Below are 8933 nucleotides of genomic sequence, written 5' to 3'. Positions count from 1 at the left end.
CAAAACATCTGCGCGGTAATTGGGCTCCCCTTAGTATTGCAACGCATACATTGACATCTGTTTGATAATTGGCTACCCTGGCTCCTCAGTGTGTGTCATGCTAAATGCTGGTTTGGAGAAAAGCAAAGGGGGGGGGGAGAAAAAGAAATTGGGGGGGGGGGGGGTACATGTTTGTGCGTGCAAATGTATGATTGTGGTGTCTGACTTGGGGGAAGGGAAGCAGTGATTTGTTGGTATTGTGAAAACGCCACAGGTCTCCTATGCACACATTTACTGCCATTGTCTCTTTCATGAAAGAAGACCCTACTGATGCATTACCCCCGAGCGGAGGTGCTTTCGGTGCACAGCCTGCATTTAGCTCGACAGATGAAAAAATATAAGTGCTAAGTGTCAAGTGATTGTTTACAGCCCCCTCCCTCCCTTCCTCCCTCCCTCCCTCCGCCACAACCTCTCTTGGGATTTTTCTAGCGTGGTGATTTGGAACCACAGAGCCAGAAGTGATATTAGCTGCTTCCGCAATTTGTTCAGAGCTTTAGAGGGGAGAGGCCGTCAGATTGCATAGATAAATATGTTGAATAATTGATGCGGACGCATAGTGGGGAGCTGTTTTGGAGCACACAGGAGATTGCTAGTGATGCCTATGCAGCCTCACTGTCTGTTTTGGCAAATTCTCCATTGTGTTCTACTCTCACGGGTGTCTTCACATTGTGTCTTCTCTGTGTGGGTCTCGAAAGCAACAAGTTTAAAAAGAAGGGGGGGGGGGGTTTACATCATCCCTCCAGTAAGCGCAGGCGAGGAACCACTTGAATTATCGTCTTCCGACGTGAAGATTTAAGCTGCTGCTTGAGGAAAGCGATGGTTCATAATTGTAAAAATAAACAATCCTGGAGATTGTCAAGGATTCATTTAGATGACACGCGGGTCAGCCCAGACCAGCTGGACATGAGCGGAAAGGGCTTTTTAAGAGCAGGTCCCTCAGGAAGTCAGACTAAGGCTCGGTCCTCGCTCCATCTCCTTAATACCGTCTAATGTGAGCGCTTACGACAAAGCGGACCAATCGTTGCCCTCCCCCCCCGGCGGGATCCGCAAAGGTGACATCCGGCTACCTCCTAAGAAGAACGTTTTCCGAGCCTTATCCTCGGTGTGGTTTTCTCCCTTTTCCAGCACTTTGAACGAGCGTGCTATTTCACATACAGAGGTGTTTAGAATAATAGTAGGAATTACTTCTTTCATGTAGTCTCTTTCAGCGCGGAGGAATGTGCCGCAGTGTTCTCCACCGTTTGATTCCAAGGCCTTGAAGATGCGAGGGCAGAAGGATGTGAAGACTGCTTATCTCTTCCTGACACAGCCAATCATGTCGTAGAATGACAGTCGGAACCCAGCTGATTCCTCTTTTTTTTTTTTTTCTCTCTCGCCGAGCACACAGGCGTGTATAACTCCATCTTGTTCTATCAATTTCTTCCCTTTCATCTCTTTTGAAATTGCACGGCCCTTTTTTTTTTTTTCCATTCTCATTTGGCTGGCTGACATTTTGCTTCCTTTCTCCCTTCCGTTTTTTTTTTGTTTTTTTTCTCGTTCTCAAACATGTACACGAAATCACACGTCCACACTTCCTCGTCCTGTCTTCTTTTTTTCTTTTTTTTATCTTTTTTGCTCAGTTGCTTTCTTTACTTGCGTTCAGCATGGGGGCCCCGAGCTCAGAACACTCGGTTCTGCGGGGGCAGCCCCAACTGCCTCAGATGTATGCGTGCAACTGTGGTGCCTACTGATAAATTCCGAAACAGGGATGGAGACGCTCACATCTCCCACTTCTTTACTCGCACTCAGTCAGGGTTCCGAAAAAAAAAACGTTATTGCACCCTTGTGCACCGCGGTAAAGTGACTACTCGTGTAAGCAAAGCAGTCCATCACATTCAGCAGTCGACATTTTCTATTTTTTTTTTTTTATCTACTATCTTGTGGTTTAACTAACTGAAACAGTGACTAGCTCAAAAAAGTTCTGATTTCTTGTAGAAGCAAAGAACATGCTCGTGTGGAACATTTTTCTTTATTTTTTGTAACTTATTTATCTTAAATTATAATGGATTCATAAATGAAACCCAATGATACATTTGTGACATAGTGAAGTAGTTGGAATGGCTTTTAATGATTAATGAATGAATTTAATGATTCAATGAATTAGTTGATGTCCAAATATAATATCACTGACTTTTTTTAAATCTTGTTTTTTTATTAGATTTTTTTATTTACACGTGACTTCCAGATACAACCAATAGAATGTGTTTACTGCCTGTCTTGTATGGTTATTTTTATTTTCATATCAATTCCAATATATTTTTTTCTGTCTCCTCTTTTCCTGCAGGACCTGGTCAGTTTCCGCAGCTTCTGAAATCCCCACCCTTCCCTCCAGCTCTCTCCTGCTATATGGCGTCAGACTCACAAATGGGGGGATGGGAGCGAGCGAGCGAGCGCTGTAGAGGGGAGAGAGGTGGTTTGACCGTTTGCTCCCGTCTCGACCACGGGTATTCTTGGGTTGATAATACAGATGTCGATGTTATTGCTTGAGAATACGCGTAGCTGAGCGGAAGCCGTTGTCATCGGCCGCACGTTATTCCTTCAGAAGGCCTGATAATCTACGTTCTCCTCCCATGGTCCTGATGCGAGAAGCTTCATCACTCTTGTTCTCCTAAAGTCCTACTCGTGGTCCCCGGGCTCGCAACACTCCTCCGCCCGGCATCCTCCCGGCCCTCTGCAGGAAGTAAGAACCTTCCAAGCGTGCATCACACACCTTTTCAGCTTGGCTTGTTCATCCGCTTGACAGATGCCCTTATCAGAGTGCATGGCGAAGAGGGGAATCCAATAAGTGCACATGGTGGAGGGAGCGAGAGAGAGAGAGGAGGAGGGGGGGGGGGGCATTGAGGAATCGGTGCAGGGCAACCGAGGCAGGGAGTCTGGGCCCCTGATGGCAGCGAGACACGACTATGCTCGACAGGACAGCAGGTCCGGTAGTTGCACTTGCTGCTGTGTATAAGGTCACAGTCAAAGAGCAAATGCAATATCTAGACAGGCTGGCGGGCAGACGGGCGGGCAAACAGGCTGGCGGGCAGGTGGGGGCACGAGCAGAACACATTTAGAAAGTCTCAGATAAATCTTAGTCTCCTTTAAGATGTGCTACGAGGAGGAGACTAATAGGACAAAGTGACAAATGAGCCTGTTGGGATCAAATCATATTTTCTTGTCAAATCTCTTTTTTTCAGTGTTGACTATTTGTCATGATTCAGCGGCTTGACATGGCTGCTTCACTTCATTGACTTGTAAGGCATTGGATCATATTAGTGTTATTGTAATGGGGTGTAATAAGATTATTCAAATCCCTCTATTTCACAGTGGGGCCAATGTGATAGTGGGGCACATCCATGTAAAAGGCCCTTTGACAGCAGCTGTGTGCTAAAGCCTGAAAAATCCCAGCCAAGAGGATTCTCCACGCCACTCCCCAGAGACTCCACTGTCTCCGGCAGTGCGTGCGTATGTGTGTGTGTGTGTGTGTGTGTGTGTGAGTGTGTGTGTTAGCGAGACCTGCGTGCACGTGTAGGCAATATTTCTACCTCCCCATCCGCACAGCAATTAAAGATCTAATTGATTTCCCTGCATACACTGATCACTTGCCTCACCGTTTTTTTTTTTTCTTTTTGCAAATTGGATGCTGAAGTCATTCGTGATGATCACAGAGCTCCAAAACAATTACATGAAGGACTCTTATTCTTCTATCTGTTGATATAAATTCCCCACATCATATGAATACATCAATAGTAATACAATACAATAATATATTCATTATAAAGTAGCCTTTTTTTCTACAGAAAAGCAGGAAAGAATCAATGTATTGTGTTTAAAACTGCTCTTTGTTGTGGTTGTAGTTTGGAGGTTTGCGATTGAAATATTTGACCTATTTATGTTAATAAAATAAGCTTCAGTGTAAATTAATACAATAAAATGAATTCATAATGATTGTCTTAAAAAAAAAAAAAAAACATTCATACATATTCATTTAAAAAAAAAAATTTGAGGCAACTGCTGCAATTAATTATTTTGTGTAAGCAATGTTAAAACTCACTTGGGCTATTTGCATAAATATAATCATTTGTGTTCATTCAGTGTCCACTATGAGGTATTGCATTTAAGAAGAACATCATCCTCAGCCATTTAATGACTAATTGGGTTGGGAGTCATTAATTTTGCAGTTTGACAAAATGTCGGCTTCAAATCAAATAATTATTAGACTGGCTAATGGAAGAACGTCTACTAAACATTCAGTAAAGTGACTCCTGAACTTACCACAACCAATCATCCTCTCTGACCTCTTGAAATAATACACAACAATACTTAATGATTCACTTATTCAATCAATGCTAATTCATTTATTCATCTTTCCGCTGATCAGTTTCATATTCTGTATTGTTCATTTCTGCAGTACAGCACCATATAATCATGCTGGCTGCCTACATAGCCAACTCTTCATTCGCCTATAATTCATCACTGTTTTCTTGGCATAGGGTGAACAAATGAGCATAATTAATCTTATTCCTCACGCTTGCAGAGCAAACAAGAATACAACCCAAAAAACATGGCAACAAATTGAATATGTCTCCTATGAGAAGCAAAATACCCAAAGCAACCTCGGTCAGAGTACCCGCTCTAATGGCCCTAGCGCAAAAAGCAAACTGAGACAATAGACTTGGAATAAATAAGTACGTCTAGGTGTAAACCGTCATTTCCACTCTGATGGGTCACTCTATTACAATTACCCTGAAATATTTATCCAAGCAAGGCTGTAGGGATTTGATGGAGGGGATGGCTGGAAAGAGAAAAGATACCGCAGGTATAGGTTGACAGAGATGGGTGAGGGAGAAGAGGGGGAGAAAATCACAGTGCAATAAGTGCCCTCTCATTAGGGCCTGTCTTTATCACTGTGCAGCTCCTCTGAGACAAGGCAGATGAGAGGGGCCAACAGAAGGCCAGAAGAAGAGAGCCGACTTTAGATTACAATCCTTATTGCTATGATAATGACTGTTTGTCATCCACTACTCACGTTTCACACCTGTGGTACATGCAGATGAGTTGCTTAGTTCACCTTTTGGACCAATCGCTGTGTGTGTGTGCGTGCGTGTGTGTGGTCGATCCATATGCATATGCCCCGTGTTTCTAAATGAAGAAAAAGATAAAGTTCATGGTCGTGTGCATAAAGAAAAGCTTGAGAAGGAAGGGTGTGTGTGTGTGTGTGTGTGTGTGTGTGTGTGTGTGTGTGTGTGTGTGTGTGTGTGTGTGTGTGTGTGTGTGTGTGTGTGTGTGTGTGTGTGTGTGTGTGTGTCTGGCATTCACCCTTGGAGTGCGTACGCATTTCGAATGAACAAATAGATAAAGATAGAATTAAATAAATATGTAACAATCACATGCATTGCTCTCGGTGCCTGGCAACCAGAGCCCTCCGTTGCCTTGGAAACAGTTGCTACAGAATGTGAGGTGATTGGCAACCGTGACAACGAGGAGGGAATAACATTTGACCCCTCTTGCTGATGGGGGGAGCGGGCGAGTCGGTAAGGGGAGGGAGGGGGGAGGTGATGCGTGAAGTGGGGGGTGGAGGACGTGGAGGGGGGGGGGGGGGGGGGGGTAGAAGATGGTATCACAAGGAGCATGTTTAGAAATTCATCCTCTGAAGCTGCTTGGCTCTCACTTCCTTAACACACACACACACGCGACCCCCACCCCCCTCACACCTTACACACTCAAATATCTCAGATAATCTTATTTAGGAGGATAAAGATGCGTTTGTAAAATAAATTTGTAGAAGCACTTTTGCCCACGAGGCGCTCTCCCCCCCCCCCCCCCCCCCCAATCTTTTCTTATTATTTCCCATCCGATTGCACTTTACATACACTCCTTGCCTCTCTTTCCCTTTCCCTGCCCAGTTAAACTAATAAGGGTGTGATTAATGGTCTGCTAATTGCTGTAATCTCTGTTAATTAGAATCGAGATTCGACAGTGGTGGAGTGCTTGGGGGGGGAAAAAGATGCTTGTTGCAATCATCTGAAGGTTCACAACTGCACTAAAAGTGAGTAGAAGTGCAGGATAGGAAAAGGCAGGGGCACGGGCATTGGTCAATATTGATGAATGAAGATTTTTTTTTTTACAACACTGCATATGTCTGTATTGAGAAAGTTTTTTTTATTTTTTAGCAGCTCCATTTTTTGACACATTATTGTGTAAGTTTAAGAAATTAAAATGCACATTTTATACGACGCCAAGTGATGTCATCTATTTCTAGAAATGAAAAGTTCTTTTTACATTTAGTTGCAACATTTTTTAACTTCACTGTCAAGGTGTGTATTTCCAGATGTGTGTTTATCTGAGAGGTGTGAAGAGCAAAGCCCCCAACCCTGAGGATAAACATGCAGGCCAAAGTCAAACACACACACACACACACACAGTCTTTGCAGATGTGGCCCATGTGGCAGCGTCTCACCTCGGACAGTGAGGTGGACTGTCGGTAACCCGGAGTGACAGCTAGGTGTCTGCACAAGGTTGTCCAGAAGCGTGAGGGGCGTGGCAGCTTCATGGCAGACCAGATGTGGCACGAGTCGTCAAAACCTACACCGACACACATTCCAGATGTGGCAGCGCGAGTCAGAACGCAGAAGGTCGGAGCCGCTCAGATGTCAATGATTTGTCAAATAATACAAATGAATATCTTTGAGCTGCTATTGAGGGTTTTTTTTTCCTTCCAAGTTTGGAGTTGCTTGTGTGGGTGGAGACTGAGATGCTCATGGCACAGCACAAACTTAAGGAAAACTCCCCCCCCCCCCCCCTCACTTTTTTATACACACACCAAGCTGCTCGACTAGTCAAAGTGTTTTCGTTTCAAACCTACATTACATTACGCCAAACTCCATTATGATCTGCTGAAATAGCTTCTGTCCGGTGAGACTTTTAAGTTTTAATATTGTTTGCTCACTTTCTTCTCTTTTTTTTTTTTTTTTAGGAAATGCTGCAAAGGTTGGCCTCATTGTATAAATAGAAGAGCAATTTGTGGAATGTTAAAAAAAAAAAAAATGAAACTACTCCTCCTGGAGCTAAATGGAGTCATATATTACTAGTTAGGAATATCAAGTCTGCCATCTTGTGTCCGCTAACAGATTACATAACTATAAATTCTTTCAAATCACTTGATGATTTTTCTTTATTTACTTTTTTATGTGCATTGTCTCGTTAGTCGTCTTAGAGATGCACCGATCGACGGGTTAATCAATTCATTGAATGCAAATAATTTCTTATGGTGATTGTGTTCAATTGTGTCAAAATAACATCAAAAGTTTTTATTTTTCCAAGATCAAGAAGATATTTCTGCCAGCCGACAGTTTCAGCGTCAACTTGGTTTGGTTTTCTAACACATTTCCCATGTTGTCATCTAGCATTTACGTCAACTCGCAAGTTAACATGCACCAAACACGCAAGTGCTACATTCCAAAATTGTATTCTTCTGATTATACTAACATTGGTAAAAAAAAAATCCTCTGCTACCTGCAGCATTGCTTACTAATTAGACCCCCTCCTGGGATAACTAAATATTTGGACATCCAAAGTGTAAGTTCAAACATTTCTCAGCAGGCGAATAATTACTGTAATTGATGACGGTATCATGATTTGTTGAGTCAAGTGTTGTTGTTTTTTTACTCATGCTGTACTTTTTCTTTATTATCACTGAATTTATGTATCACAGAAAGTGGCATGGAAAAAGTATTTAGCATCTTCTCAAATTGTCCTCTTTAATGTTTAAGAGCTTTAAACAAATGTATATATTCGACAAAAGCCAATTATACATCAAATGATCTTTATAAATTGTGTTTGACAAGGGCGATAACCTGCACAACATTGCTTGGGCCTGTCCTGCCTCAGCAGTCTCACATCTCAGGAAAGTATTTAATTACACTGCTGATTGTTGTTCTCATTACCATAATCATTATAGGTTAATCACAGGTCATGTGGGACATGAAATTTCATGCAGAGAAATGGAAATTAAAATTGGTTTAGAGAAATTAGTCGGGATAAGTACTTGCGTATTTTTGTGAGTATATCATCGATGACCTCACCCAGTGCACGATTAGTTTAAATTTAAATTTACTATACGAAGCCCTGAAGTTACTCATGTTTGCAATAGACAGTAATAGAGTGCCCCCTTGTGGTTGGTAGACCCCGGGTATATACATATTGTGTGAGATTTATTTTATTTGTATTTATCTATTTATGTATTTTCATTCGGATGGCAGCATAAACCACAATTGCCTGCATAAATAATTGATGGCCATGTCTTTATGTATGAATTCATAAATTCCAGCAATTTCATATTTGATGGATTTGATGAATTGATATAATCATAGCGCTTAATATTAATATCAAGGTAACATCCATGGAACAAAAGCCCCTTGTAAGCATTTTATGCAGGTTTGAAAAGGTTTCTTTAATAAAAATCCATTTATTGAAAGACATTGGAATGATACAAACATATGATCTGTGCACATATTGCCATCCATAATCAGAATCAAAACTAATACCTTTCCAAATAGGAAAAATTCACACCCTGGCTCAACTGCCCAAGGAGTGAGTCAGCTGCATGAATCATGTTTCACGCTATACAGTGCCTTTAAGTGCTTTTTTTTTTTCCTTTTTACTCACATCAGCTCTTTTGTGATTTGGCCCACAGTCGCTTCACAGATCAGGCGAAGTGTAAAATGGAAGCATCTTGCAAACAGTTACTGTGTCAAGAAGCTGCTGATGTGGAGCCATTGTTTAGCTGACCAGGCCAAGAAGAAAATCATTGACAGTCTGCTTTGACCTCTTCAGCGTATTGATAGTGTGCAAAGGTGAATTTAGACAAGTGG

This window comes from Syngnathus leptorhynchus, chromosome 16, assembly GCF_054491065.1.
Source record: "Syngnathus leptorhynchus isolate UIUO chromosome 16, UIUO_Slep, whole genome shotgun sequence".
In the NCBI taxonomy this organism is placed as follows: domain Eukaryota; kingdom Metazoa; phylum Chordata; class Actinopteri; order Syngnathiformes; family Syngnathidae; genus Syngnathus; species Syngnathus leptorhynchus.
This window is presented reverse-complemented; position numbering follows the sequence as displayed.